Source organism: Rhinolophus sinicus, chromosome 3 (genome assembly GCF_057876585.1).
Source record: "Rhinolophus sinicus isolate RSI-liver-muscle chromosome 3, RSI-T2T, whole genome shotgun sequence".
In the NCBI taxonomy this organism is placed as follows: Eukaryota; Metazoa; Chordata; class Mammalia; order Chiroptera; family Rhinolophidae; genus Rhinolophus; species Rhinolophus sinicus.
In genome coordinates this window covers 100,239,892-100,255,932 of record NC_142503.1, presented here as the reverse complement: position 1 = coordinate 100,255,932, position 16,041 = coordinate 100,239,892, and positions in this window count along the sequence as shown.

Genomic DNA, 16,041 nt, shown 5'->3' with positions numbered 1-16,041 from the left:
TAACCCTAACGGTAACATAACACTAACCCTAACACTAACATTAACCCTAAACCCTACGGTAACCATTTATCCAACCCTAACGTAATCTAACCCTAGTCTTAACACTTACCCGAAAACTAACCCTAACCCAATCCCTAACCCTAACCCTAACCCTACCCTAACCCTAAACATAAAACTAACCTTAACCCTTACCCTAACACTAAACCTAACCGATCCTAAACCAAACCGTAACCCTAACCCAAAAGCTAAACTAACCCTAACATTAACCCTAACACTAACGCTAACCCTAAACCCTAACGTTAAACCTAAGCATAACTCAAACCCAAACCGTAACCCTAACCCTAACCCTAAAGCTACCCTAACCCTAACCTTAACCCTAAACCCTAACCCTAACCCTAACCCTACACTAACCATAATATTAACCCTAACACTAACCCCAACACTAAACCTAACCCAACCCTATCTTTAACCCTAATCAGAAACCTAACCTAACCCAAACACTAATCCTAACCCAAACCTAAACCTTACCGTAACCCTAACCCTAAACCTAACCTAACCCTACCCCTAAACCCTAACCCTAACACTAACGCTAACATAACCATAACCAAAACCCTAAACCTAACCATAAACCCTAACCCCAACCCTAATCCGAACCCTAACCTAACCCTAAACCTAACCCTAACCCTAAGCCAAACTATAACGGAAACCCTAACCCTAACACTAAACCTACCCTTACCCTAACCTTAACCCTAAACTCTATCCCTAACCCTAACCCTAACGTTATCCTAAACCAAACCGTAACCCGAACCCTAACACTACACTAACCCTAAAATTAACCCAAACACTAACCCTAACCCTAAACCATAAATTTAACCCTAATCCCAACCGTAAACTAACCCTAACACTAAACCTAAACCTAAACCTAAACCTAACCCTAACCCTAAAGCTAATCCTAACTCGACCCTAACCTAACCTAACACTAACTCTAAACCGTAACCCTAACCCTAACCCTAACCCTAACACTAACATAACCCTAAACAGAACCCTAAACCTAACCCTAACCACAAACCCTAACCATAATCTGAACCCTGATCTAACCCTAAACTGTACCCTAAGCTAAACCCTAACCATAACCCTAACCTTATCTTAACCCAAACCCTAACCCTAACCCTAAACTAACCCTAACATTAATCATAAACTTACCACTAATTCTAACATAAACCTAACCCTAAACTTAACCCAATCCTAACCCAAACCCTAACCCTAGCCGAACCCTAATCCTAAACCTAACGCTAACACTAACATAACTCTAATCTTAAAACCTACCCCTAATCCTAACAGTAAGACTAAGCCAAACCCTAACCCTTACTTTGAGCCTAACCCTAACCCTACCCTAACACTAACCCTAACCCTAAACCTAAACTCTAACCATAACCCAAAATTAACCCTATCATTCACCTTAACCTAACCCAAACCCTAAATCTTACACCTAAACCTAACCCTAACCCTAACCCAAACTCTAACTCAGACCCTAACACTGAACTTACCCTAAACCTAATATTAACCCTAAACCTAACCCTGCCACTGACCCTAAAACTAAACCTAACCCGAACCCTAACCCTAACCCTAACATTAACACTAATCCTAACCCTAACACTAACCCTAACCCTAACCTTAACACTAACCCTAACCCAAACCCTAACCCTAACCATAACCCAAACCCAAACCCTAACCCTAACCCTAACCCTAACCCTAACCTAACCCTAACCCTAACCCACTCTAACCCTAATGCTAACATATTCCTAAGCCTAACTCTAAACCTAACCCTATCCTAAACCTAACCCTATCCCTCACTTAACAGTAAACCTAACGTTGACACTAAACTTAATCTAAACCTAACCCTAATAGTTAACCTAGCACTAAACCTAACCCTAAACATAACCCTAGCCCTAACCCTAATCCTAACCGTAAACCTAACCCTAACGCTAACCCTAACATTAACCGTAAACCTAATCATAACCGTAACGCTAACATAACCCTAAACCTAACCTAACCCTAACCTAACCGTAAGGCTAACCATGACCTAAACCTATCCCTAACCCTATTCCTAACCCTAAACCAAACCTAAACCTAAAACCAAACCTAACCCTAACGCTAACATTACCCTAACACTAACAATAACCTTAACTTAACCCTAACACTAACCCTAACATAGCACTAACCCTAACCCAAACCTTAGACCTATCCCAACCCAAACCTAACCTTAAAATTAACTCTAACCCTAACGCTAAACCCTAACGCTAACCCTAAACATAAACATAACATAACACTAACCCTAACCGTAAACTCTAACCCTAACACTAACACTAACCTATACCGAACCCAATCCGAAATACTAATCCTAAAATTGAAATAATCTAACTGTAACATTACCCGAAAACATAACCCTAACCTTAACCCTAACGATAACATAAATCTAACCCTAATCCTAACCTAGCCCTAACAATAACCGTACCCTAAACCTACTCTTAACCATAACCCTAGACCTAACACTAACCCTAACCCTAAACCCTAACCCTAATCCTAACCCTAAACAAACACTAACCCTCAACCTAACCCTAAACCCTAAACGTATCCCTAACCCAATCCCTAACCCTAACACCAACAGTAAACCTAACCCTAACCTAACCCTAAACATAACACTAACCCTAACCTAACCCTAACCTAAACCTAACCCTAACCCTATCCCTATCCCTAACCCTAACCCTAAACCTAACCTAACCCTAACCCTAACCTTAACCCTAACACGAACCTAACACTATCCCCAAACCTAACTCTAACCCTAATCCTACCCTAAACAAACACTAACCGTAAACTTAAACCTACACCCTAACCGTAACCCTGAACCTAAACCTAACCAAACACTAACACTAACCCTAAACTCTAACCCAAAACATAAACCTAACCCTAACCTAACCCAAAATTAAACCGTAACCCTAACCTTAAACCTAACCCTATTCCTAATGCTAATATAACCCTAACCCTATACTTAAACTTAAGCTACCCCTAAAACAAACCCTACCCTAAATCTAACCCTAACTCTAAATCTAAACCTAACCCTAACTCTAAACCTAAACCTAACCCTAACACTAACCCTAACTTTAACCCTAACATTAACCCTAACCCTAACGCGAAACTCTAACCCTAAACCTAACATTAAACCTAACCCTTACCCTAACCCTAATCTAACCCTAACCCTAAACCTAAGATTAACCCTAACCCTAAACCTAAACTCTAACCCTAACCCAAAAACTAACTTACCCAAACCAAATTCTAACCATAAACTAACCCTAAACCTAAGATTATTCCTAACCGTAACACTAACCCTAAATCTAACTCATACCATAAGACTAAACTAAACCTACCCTATCCCAAACTTAACTGTAACCCTAACCCAAACCCTAACACTTACCCTAATGAAACCTTAACCCTAACTGTAACCCTAACTCTAACCCTAACCTTAAACATAACCCTAGACCTAACCCTAAAACTAACCGTAACCCTAACCCTAAACCTAAACCCTAAGCTAACCCTAAACGTAAACATAACCTAACACTAATCTTAACCATAAATACTAACCCTAACCTATCCCAAACCCAAACAGAAACCCTAACCCTAAGCCTAAAATAAGCTAACCATAACATTAACCCTAAACCTAACCCTAACCTTAACCCAAACCTTAAAATAAACCTAACACTAACTATAATCGAAACCTAACCCTAACCATAACCCTAACCGTAACGCTATCATAACCATAACCCTAACACACTTACCCTAACCCTAACCCTACATTAAACCTAACCATAACCCTAATCATAATGCTATGATAACCCTAACCCAAAGCTAAACTTAACCCTAACCATAACCCTAAAGCAATCATAACCCTAACACTAACCCTAACCCTAACTCGAACAATATCCCTAAGCCTAACACTACCCCTAAGCCTAACCATACCACAAACCTAACCTAACTATAACCCTAAACCTAAAACTAAACCCTAAACCTAACACCAAACTAACCCTAACCCTAATATTAACCCTAACCTCTAACCCTAACCCTAACACTAACTTATCCATAACCCAATCAGAAATCCTAACCCTAAGACTGAAATAATCTAACCCTAACATTAACCGAAAACATAACCCTAACCTTAACCCTAACGATAACATAAATATAACCGTAATCATAACCTAACCCTAAACCTAACCCTACCCTAACCCTAACCCTAACCATTACCCTAAACCTAACACTAACCCTAACACTGAACCCTAACCCTAACACAAACCCTAACACTAACACTACAGCTAACATTACCCTAAACCTAATCCTAACTCGAACCCTATCCGTAAAAATAACCCTAACCCTAAATTTAAACCTAACCCTAAAACCTAACCCTAAACCTAACCCTAAACTAACCCTTACCTTAACCCTAAACTCTAACACTAACACTAACCCTAACCCTAACCTAACCCTAACACAAAGTGTAACCCTAACCCTAAGGCTAAAATAAGTTAACCCTAACATAAATCCTATCCCTATCCCTAACGTTAACATAACCCTAACCCTAAACCTAACCTAAGCCTAACCCTAACGCTATCCTAACCCTAACCGTAAACCTAACTCTAACCCTAACACTAACCCTAACCCTAAAATTAACCCCAACGCTAACATAAACATAACCTATCCCTAACTCTAACCCTAAACCCTAACCCTAAACCTAAACCTAATCCTAACCCTAACGGTAATCTCAATGCTAAAATAACCATAACCTAACCCTAATCTAACACTAACACTAACACTAACCCTAACCTAACACAAAGCCTAAACCTAACGCTAACGCTAACATAACACTAACCCTAAACAAACCCTAACCTAACACTAAACCTAACCTAACACTAACGCTAAAACTAACACTAACCATAACCCAAAACCTAACTCTAACCCTAACCCTAACCCTAATCCTAACACTTACCCTAAGCCTAACATTAACCCAAACCCTGAACCCTAACCCTAAGCCTAACACTAACCTTATCACTAACCTTAACATTTACCCCAAAAATAACCCTAACCGTAACTTTAACCATAACCCTAATCCTAACACTAACATAACCGCAACCCTAACAATAACCATAACCCTAACCTAACCCTAACCCTAACCCAAACATAACCGTAACCCTAACCCTAACACTAAACCTAATCCTACCATAACCCTAACATTAACACTAACTCTAATTCTAACCCTAACCCTAACGCTATCATAAAACTAACCCTAAACTTAAGCTAACCCTAAACCCTAAAACTAACCCTAACCCTAACCCAACAGTACAACCTAACACTAACACGAACCCTAACTCTACACCTAAACCTAACCCTAACCTTAACCATAAACAAATCCATAACCCTAACGCTATACCTAACCCTAACCTAACCATAAACCTAACCCTAAAGAGAACCCCAACCCTAACCCTAACATAAGAGTAAACCTAACCCTAACCCTAACAGTAACACTAACCGAAAACCTAACCCTAACCCTAAACCTAACCTAACCATAAACCAAAGCATAAACCCTATCCCAAACGTAACCCTAACACTAACACTAAACACAACCTAACAATAAACCTCAATGTAATCTAAGCCTAATCCTAACCCTAAACCTAATCCTAAGCCTAACCAACCCTAACCCTCCACCTAACTCTAACCCTAACAGTAACCTCAACCCTAACCGTAATCCTTAACCTAAACCTAACCCTAAACCTAACCCTAACCATAAACATAAACCTAACCTAATCCTAATGCAAACCATCAACCCTACCCCTAACCCTAACACTAAAGTAACCCTAACCCAAAATCTAACCCTAAACCTAATCCTAAACTAACCCTACCATAACATTAACCCTAATCCTAAAACTAATGCTAACATAACCCTTACCCTAAACATAACCCTAACATTAAACCTAACCTAACATTAACCCTAACCATTACCCTAACCCTAAACATAACCCTAATCCTAACATTGACCCTAACCCTAACCCTAACCCTAACACTAACCCTAACCCATAGCCTAACCCTAACGCTAACGCTAACATAACACTAACCATAAACTAACCCTAAACTAACACTAAACCTAACCTAACACTAAACCTAACCTAACACTAACACTAACCCTAACCCTAACCCTTCCCCAAAAGTACACCCTAATCCTAACACGAACAATAACCTTACACCTAAACCTAACCCTAACACTAACCCTAAAACAAACCATAACCCTAACGGTATACCTAACCCTAACCTAACCATAACCATAACCATAACCCTAAACCTAACCCTAAACCTTACCCTACCCTAACCCTAACCTAACCCTAACCATATTCGTAACCATAACCCTAACCCTAACTTAACCCTAAAATTAACACTAAACCCTAACCCTAAACCTAACCTAAACGTAACCTAAACCTCACCCAAACCCTAATCCTAAACTTAACCCTAAACTAACCCTAAACCTAATGTTAAAATAACCCTAACCCTAACCCTAGCCCTAACCCAACACTAACTCTAACCCTAACCCTAAACCTAAACCCTAACTCTAACCCTAACACTAACTCTAAACCTAAGCCTAACATAAACCTAACCCTAACTTAAGCCTAACCCTAACAATAACACTAAGCCTCAAATAAGCCTAAAACTAACCCTAAACCTAACGCTAACCCTAAACCCTAACCCTAGAAAAAATACGAAACCTAACCCTAAATGAACCCTAAACCTAACACTAAACCTAACCTTAACGCTAACCCTAACCTAACTGTTACCCTAAACCTAACCATAACCCTAACCCAAAATCTAACCCAAACCTTAACCCTTACATAACCGTAAACCTAACCCTAACCCTAACAGTAACCCAAACCGAAAACCTAACCCTAACCGTAACCCTAACCTAACCCTAACCCTAACCATAACCCTAAGCATAAACCCTATCCCAAACGTAACCCTAGCCCTAACCCTAAACATTACCTAACCATAAACCTAAACCTAATCTAAACCTAACCTTAACCCTAAACCTAATCGTAAGCCTAACCAAACCCTAACCCTCCACCTAACCCTAACCCTATCAGTAACCTCAAACCTAACCGTAATCCTAAACCTAAACCTAACCCTAAACCTAAACCTAACCCAAACTCTACCCTTAGTGTAACCATAAACTTAACCCTAACCATATCCCTAAACGTAACCATAAACCCTAACCATATCCCTAAACCTAACCCAACCCTAAACTATAACCGGAAGCCTAAACCTAAACCTAACCTACTCCTAATCCTAACACTAAACCCTACCCATAACCCTAACCGTAATCCTAAACTAACCCTAACCATAACATTAACCCTAATCCTAAACCTAACGCTAACATAATATTTACCCTAACAATAACCCTAACCGTAAACCTAACATAACATTAACCCTAACCCTAACCCTAATCATAACCCTAACCCTAACGCTAACATAACCTTAACGCTAACCCTAACACAAACACTAAGCCTAAACCTAAACCAAAACCTAACCATAAACATAACCGTAACCCTAACGATAACATAACACTAAACTACCCCTATCACTAACCCTAAACACTAACCCTAACCCTAACCCAAACCTAACCAGAACCCAAAGCGTAATCCTAACCCTAAGCCTAAAATAACCTAACCCTAACATTAACCATACCCTAACCCTAACCCTAACGCTAACATAACCCAAACTCTAAACATAACCCTAAAACTAACCTAACTCTAACCAAATCCTTAAAATAACCATTACCCTAACCATAAACATAATGCTAATATAACCCTAACCCTAACCTAACACTAACCCTAACCATTACCTAACCATAACCCTAACTCTAACCCTATACTAAACCTAACCCTAAACACTCATCCTAACCCTAACCGTAACGCTAACATAACCCTAATCCAAACACTTACCCTAACCATAAACCTAAACTAACCCTAACATTAATCCTAACCTTAACCTTAAAACTAAGCCTAACACTAACGCTAACATTACCCTAACCCTAAACCTCACCAAACTTACCCTAATCCTAACACTAACCAAACACTGACCCTAACCCTAACCTTAAACCTAACCTAACCCTAAACTAACCCTAACCTTAAAACTTATCCTAAACCATACCCCTAAACCTAACCATAACCTAACCCTAACCCTAACCCTAACCCTAACCCTAACCTGAACGCTACCCAAAACTAACCCTAACCCTAACTTTAACCCTAACCCTAACCTTTTCCCTAAACTTAGCGCTAACAAAACTCCAACCCAAACCTCAGCCTAAACCTAAACTAACGCTAACCCTATCCCAAACATAACCATAACCCTAACCCTAACCCTTAACCGAACCCTAACCCTAACCCTAGCATTAACCCTAAACCTAACTCTAACCCTAAACCTAACGCTAACATAACACTAACCTTAAATTTAACCCTAACCCTAAAACCTAAATCTAACCCTAACCCTAACCCAACAGTACACTCTAACCCTAACCAAACCCTAAGCCTAAACCTAACCCTACTACTAACACTAACCCTAAACCAAACCGTAACCCTAACGCTAACCCTAACCCTAACCTAACTATAACACTAACCCTAAACATAAACCTAACCCTAACCTAAACCTAACCCTAATCCTAAACCTAACCCTAACACTAACCTAACCCTAACACTAACCCTAACCCTAAACCTAACCCATAACCCTAACCCTAACCCTAACACCTAACCCCCAACCATAACCGTAATCCTAACATAACCCTAACCCTAACTCTAACCCTAACTCTAACCATAACCTTAATCCTAACCCTAACTAAACTTAACCCTAATCATTAATCCTAAACATAAACCCTAACACTAACCATAACCCTAACACAACCCTAACCCTAACACAACCTTAACCCTAAACCTAACCCTAATATAAACCGATATCTAAACCTAACCCTAAACTTAACCCTAACCCTAACCCTACCCTAACCGTAACCCTAACCAAATGCTAAACCAAACCCTAACTCTAACATAAACCACAACCCCAACCCCTAACACTAACCATTACTCTAACCCTAACCATAACCATCCACTAACCATAACACTTACCCTAACGTAACCCTAATCCTAACACTAATCCTAACCCTAACCCTAACCTAAACGTAACCCTAACACTTACCCTAATCCCGAACCCTAACCCTAAACCTAACCCTAACCCTAACCACACTAACCCGAACCCCTAAGCCTAACACAAAACATAATCCTAACCCTAGCCTTAACCCTAAACCTAAACCCTAACACTAACCCTAACCCTAAACCTAACCCGAAACCTAACCCTAACCCTAATCTTAAGTAACCCTAACATTAACCCTAACCCAAACCCAAACCTTAATCCCTAACCCTAACTGTAACCCTAACCCTAACCCTAAACTAAGCCTAAGACTAACCTTAACCCTAAACTTAACCCTAAACCTTAAATCTAACCCTAACTTAACCCTACCTTAAACCAAAATCTAACCCTAAATCCTAACCAAAACCCTAACCCTTATCTAACCCTAACCCTATCCCTAACCCTAACCCTAACACTAAAATAACCCTAACCCTAACACTAACACTAACCCTAAGCAATCCCTAACCCTAACCCTAACCCTAACTAATTCTAACCCTAACCCTAACACTAACCCTAAGCAAACACTAAACCTAAACCTAACCCTAACTCTAACCCTAAACCCTAACACTAACCCTAACCCTAAACATAACCCTAAACCCTAACCCTAACGCTAAACCTAACCCTACCCTATCCCTATCTCAACACTAACCCTAACCCCTAAACCTTACCGTAAACCCAAACCTAACCCAAACCCTATCGCTAACCCTAACCTTAACCCTAAAACCAAACACTAAACCTAGCCCTTACCCTAAAGCTTAAGCCTAACCCTAACACTAACCTAACCCTACCCTGACCCTAACCCTAACCCTAAACCATATCCCTAACCCTAACCCTAAACCTAACCCTAAACTAACCCTACCCCTAACCCTAAGGCTAACCCCTAACCTCTAATCCCTAACACTAACCATAACCCTAACTCTAACCCTAAACCTAAACCTAACCCTAAACCTAACACAAACACTAATTCTAACCCTTACCCTAACCTAACTCTAAAACTTACCCTAACCCTAAACCTAACCATAACTAATCCTAACCCTAACCCTAACCCTAACCGTAACCCTATCCCTAACCCTATCCATAACCTAACCCTAAAACTAACACTAATCCTTACCCTAACACTAACCTAACCGTAACACTAATCCTAAACCTAAACCCTAACCTTAATCCTAACCCTAACCCTAAACCTAAACCCTAACCCTAACGCTAACACTAACCCTAACCCTAACCCTAAACCCTAACCCTAACCCTAACTCTAACCCCTAACCCTAACCCCAACCCCCAGCCCTAAAACTAACTCTGACCCCTAACCCCTATCCCTAACCTAACCCTAACAATAACTGTAATCCTAACCTAACCCAACCCATAACCGTACCCTAAACCCTAGTCCTAACCCTAACCCTAACCCCTAACCCCTAGCACTAACCCTAACCCTAGCCCCTAACCCAAACTCTAACCTAACCCTAACCCCAACCGTAATCCTAACCTAACCCTAACCCTAACCTACCCTAACCCTAACCCTAACCCTAAACCTAGCCCTAAACCTAACCCTAACCGTACCCTGACCCTGAATCTGACCCTGATCCTGACCCTGATGCTGACCTTGAACCTGACCCTGATCCTGAACCTGACCCTAAATCCTAACGCTAACGCTTACCCTAACACTATCTTAACCCTAACCCTAACCCTAACCCTAAGCCACACCCTAACTCTAACCCTATCCCTAACCCATACCCTAATCCTAACCCTAACTGAGATCCTAACACGGTCCGGACCATAAATATATACGTGCCTGTAGGCTGAACCCGAATCCTGTACATCCCTCAACTTCAACCTAACCACCTCCGTAATATTGTCCCACCCTCGCTCAAACCGTCAGCACTATCATTGACCCTAACATAAATATCAACATGGGTTTAGGCAGAACCCGAACCCGGTCCCATCCCTACACCACACCATAACCACCTCCCTCACCTTGTCCTCACCCGCGCTCTAACTGAGGCCCTAGTTCTGTCCCGAACCTTAATTCATACCTGGCTGTCAGCAGGAGCCGAACCCTGTCCAATCCCTCATTCGTACCCTAACCACTTCCCTAACACTGTCCTCACCCTCGAGCTAACAGTAGCCCTAACCCTGATGTGAAACTTAATGTGTACCTGGCTGTAGGTGTAGCCAAACCCTGGCCATTCCATTACCCTCACCGTAACCAACATACCAAACTTGTCCCTACCCTCGAGGCTACCAACGTCCTAACACTCTTTCGACCCTAAATGTATACCTGGCTGTAGGCAGTGCCCGAAACCTATAACATCCCTCACCCTCACCCTAACAACCACCCCAAACTTTTCCCATCCCTCGCGCTAACCCAGGTCCTAACACTGGTCGGACCCAAACTCGAAACCTGGGTGAAACCTCAGCCTGAACCATGTGCTCACCCTAATGCCCACCTCAACGTTATGCCAACCCTCGCACAAACCGAGACCCAAAAAGTGACCCGTCCATTAATGTATACCTGGCTGTACGCAGAAGCCGAACCCCTTTCCATCAATCATCCTCACCCTGAACACCACCCAAAACTTTTCCCATCTTTGGTGCTAACAGAGGTCCTAACACTGGTTGGAACCTAACTCGAAACCTGGGTGAAGCCTCAGGACAAACCATGTCCCAACACTCATGCTCATCCTAATACGCCAGCACAGCATTGTCCCAACCGTTGCATTAACCAAGACCCTAAAACTGACCCAACCATAAATGTATACGTGTCTCGAGGCAGAACCCGAATCCTGTCCCATCCCTCAACCTCACCCTAACCACCTCCTTAATATTGTCCCACCCTCGCTCAAACCGTGGGCACTATCATTGAACCTATCCTAAATATCTACATGGGTGTAGGCAGAAACCGAACCCGGTCCCATCCCTCACACGCAATCTAACCACTTCCATAACCTTGTCCCACACTCACGCTAACCGTGGCCCTAACACTTACCCGAACCAAAATGCACACCTGGCTGTAGGCAGAAGCCGAACCCTGTCCCATCACTCACCTGCACCCTAAACACTTCCCTAACCTTGTCCCCACCCTTGCGCTAACCACGGCCCTAACACTGACCCAAACCATAATGAATACCTGGCTGTAGTCCGAAGTGGAACTCTGTCCCATCGCTCACCCGCACCCTAACCACTACCCACTTCCCTAACATTGTACCCACTCTCGCGCTAACCATGGCACTAACAGTGACCCAACATTAAATATGTACATTGCTGTCTTCAGAACACCATCACCCTAACTACCACCCCAAACCTGTCTCCACGCTCGCGCTAACTAAGGACCTAGCACTGACCTGAACCATAATGTATACTTGCTGTTCGCAGAAACCGAACCCTGGCCCATCACTCACTTGCACGCTAAACACTTCCCTAACCTTGACCCCACCCTCGCGCTAACCATGGCCCTAACACTGACCCGAACGTTAATGTATACCGGGCAGTAGGCAGAACCCAAAACCTGTCCCATCCCTCAAACTCACCCTAACCACCTACTTAAACTTATCCCCACCCTGACTCAAACCATGGGCACTAACACTGTCCCTACACTCTAAATATCGACATGGGTGTAGACAGAACACGAACCCGGTCCCATCCCTCACCCTCACCCTCACCACCACACCAACCTTGTCCCTACCCTCAGGGTAACCGTGGCCCTAACACTGTTCTGACCCTAAATGTATATGTGGCTGTAGGCAGATCCCGAATCCTGTCCGAATCCTCACCCTCACCCTAACCACCAACCCAAACTTGTACCAACCCTCACGTTAAACGAGGCTCTGACACTGGTCGCACCTTAAATCTAAAACTGACTGAATCCTTACGCCAACACCTGTACCAACTCTCACCCACACCCTAAAAGTTGTCCCTACGCTAACTCTAACCATGACCCAAATACGGATCTACCTTAACTCTAAAACTGGCAGGAGCCAGAGTCTGAACCATGAACCAACGCTCACCCTCACAGTTACCCATCCCAAACTTAATCCAACACTTGAACTAACCGTGGCCCTGATAGCTGAGCAAACTTCACCCCCACCCCCACCCGACCAGGTCCCCCACGCAGCTCTTGGACACTCAACCTCAGTCATGCTATGACCCCAGGAGCAGGAATCTCCCCGCACTTGGTGGCAAATGAAGGCTGAACAAACCTTGAAACACCCACACCCGCTACTCGTCCCCCACGAAAGCCTTGGGTACTCACCCTCAGCCAGGCGCTTACCTCAGGCACAAGGCTGCCACAGCACTGGCCAGCACCTGAAGGCTGCGCAAACCTCATCCACACCCCCACCCACTCCTGGTCCCGCACGCAGGCCTTGGGCACTCACCGTCAGCCAGGCGGTTGCCAGATGCACAAGGCTGCCATACCACTGGCCAGCAAATGACGGCTGCACAAACCTTGACCCCACTCCCACCCAGTCCTAGTCTCCCGCAAAGGACTGTGGCATTCACCCTAAGCAAAGGGGGACGCTCCAGGCCAACGGCTCCACCAGCACTGGCCAGCAACTGGACGCTGGTTCCAACTCTAACCCTAACCCTAAACCTATCCTGGTTCCAAAACTAACCCTAATCCTACCCTATCCTGGTCCCAACACTAACCCTAACACTAACACAAAACCTATCCTCGTTCCAACCCTAACCCTAACCCTATCCTGGTATCAAACTTAACCCTAACCCTAACCCTAACCCTACCCTGGTTCCAACCCTAACCATGACACTAACTCTAACACTATCCTGCTTCCAACCCTAACCCAAACACTAACCCTAACCTGATTCCATCCTAACCCTAACCCTAAACCTATCCTTGTTCCAACCCTAAACCTAACCCTAACCCTAACCCTATCCTGGTTCCAATCCTAACCCTAACCCTAACCTAGCCCTAACCCTAACCCTGGTTCCAAACTTGACCCTAACCCTAACCCTATCTTGGTTCCAAACTTCACCCAAAACAGAACATTATCCTGGTTCCAACCCTAAATCTAACTCTATCCTGCTTCCAACCCTAAACCTAACCTGAACCCTATCCTAGTTCCAACATTAACCCTAACGCTAACCCTATCCTCGTTCCAACCCTAACCCTCAGCGTAACCCTATACTGGTTCCAACCATAACAATAACCCTATTCAGGTTCCAACTCTAACCTTGACCCTATCCTGGTTCCAACCCTAACCCTAACCCTAACCCAAACCCTATGCTCGTTCCAACTGTAACCCTAACCATAACGCTATCTTGCTTCCAACTCTAACCCTAACCATAACATTAACCCTATCCTGGTACCAACACTAACCCTAACCCTAACCCAAACCCTATGCTGGTTCCAACCCTAACCATAATAATAACCCTAAACCTATCCTGGTTCCAACCCTCACCCAAACCCTATCCTGGTTCCAACCCTAACCCTAACCCTATCCTGGTTCCAACCCTAACCCTAACCCTATCCTGGTTCCAACCATAACAATAAACCTATTCAGGTTCCAAAACTAACCTTACACTTAACCCTATCCTGGTTCCAAGTCTACCCAAACTCTAACCCTATCCTGGTACCAACAATAACCCTAACCCTATCCTCGTTCCAACCATAAACTTAACCATAACCCTATCCTGGTTCAAATCCTAACCCTAACCCTAACCCAAACCCTATGCTGGTTCCAACTGTAACACTAACCCTAACCCTATCCTGGTTCCAACCCTTACCCTAACCCTAACCCTATCCTGCTTCCAACCCTAACCCAAACCCTAATCCTATCATGGTTCCAACCCTAATAATAACCCTATCTTGGTTCCATCTCTAACCCTAATTCTATCCCTATCCTTGTTCCAACCCTAACCCTAACTCTATCTGGTTTCGAACCCTAACCCTAACCATAACCCTCCCCTGGTTCCAACCCTAACACTGACCGGATCCTGGTTCTTACCCTAACCCTAAACATAACCCTATCCTGGTTCCAACCCTAACCCTAACCCTAAACCTATCCTTGTTCCAACCCTAACCATAACCCTAACCCTATCCTGGGTCCAATCATAACCCTAACCCTATCTCGCTCCCGGTCTCCCTTGCAGGCCTTGGGCACACTCCCTCAGCCAGGGGGTTGCCCAAGGCGCAAGGCTTCCACACCACTGGTCAACGCCTGAAGGCTGCACAAACCTCGTCCCCACCCCCACCTGCTCCTGATCCCCAGTGCTGGAGTTGGGCATTCACCCAGGTCCTCGGCTCCACCAGCACTGGCGAAAATCTGAAGCCTGCACAAACCTCATCCTACACCAACCCGCACCTGGTCCTCCACACAAGACTTGGGAACTCATCCTCAGCCAGGCTGTTGTCCCAGCCCCAGGGCTCTCGCAGCACTGGCTGGAACCTGAAGGTTGCACAAACCTTGTCCCTACCCTCACCTGTAATTTGTCCCTCGCCCAGGCCTTGGGCACTACCACTCATTGAGGCGGTTGCCATAGGCACAAGGCTGCCACAGCACTGGCCGGCACCTGAAGGCTGCACAAACCTCATAACCAACTGCAATCGCCCGTGGTCCCCCTCGCAAGCCTTGGGAACTCACCCTCAGACAGGCGGTGTCCCAGTCCCGCTGCTATAACAGCACAGGCCACCTCCTGAAGGCAGCAGAAACCTCATACTGCCCCGCACCCTCTCCTGGCCCACAGCGCAGAACTGGGTACTCACCCTCAGACAGGTGGTTGATTCAGGCCCAAGCCTTCCACACGACTGGCCAGCAACTGAAGGCTGCA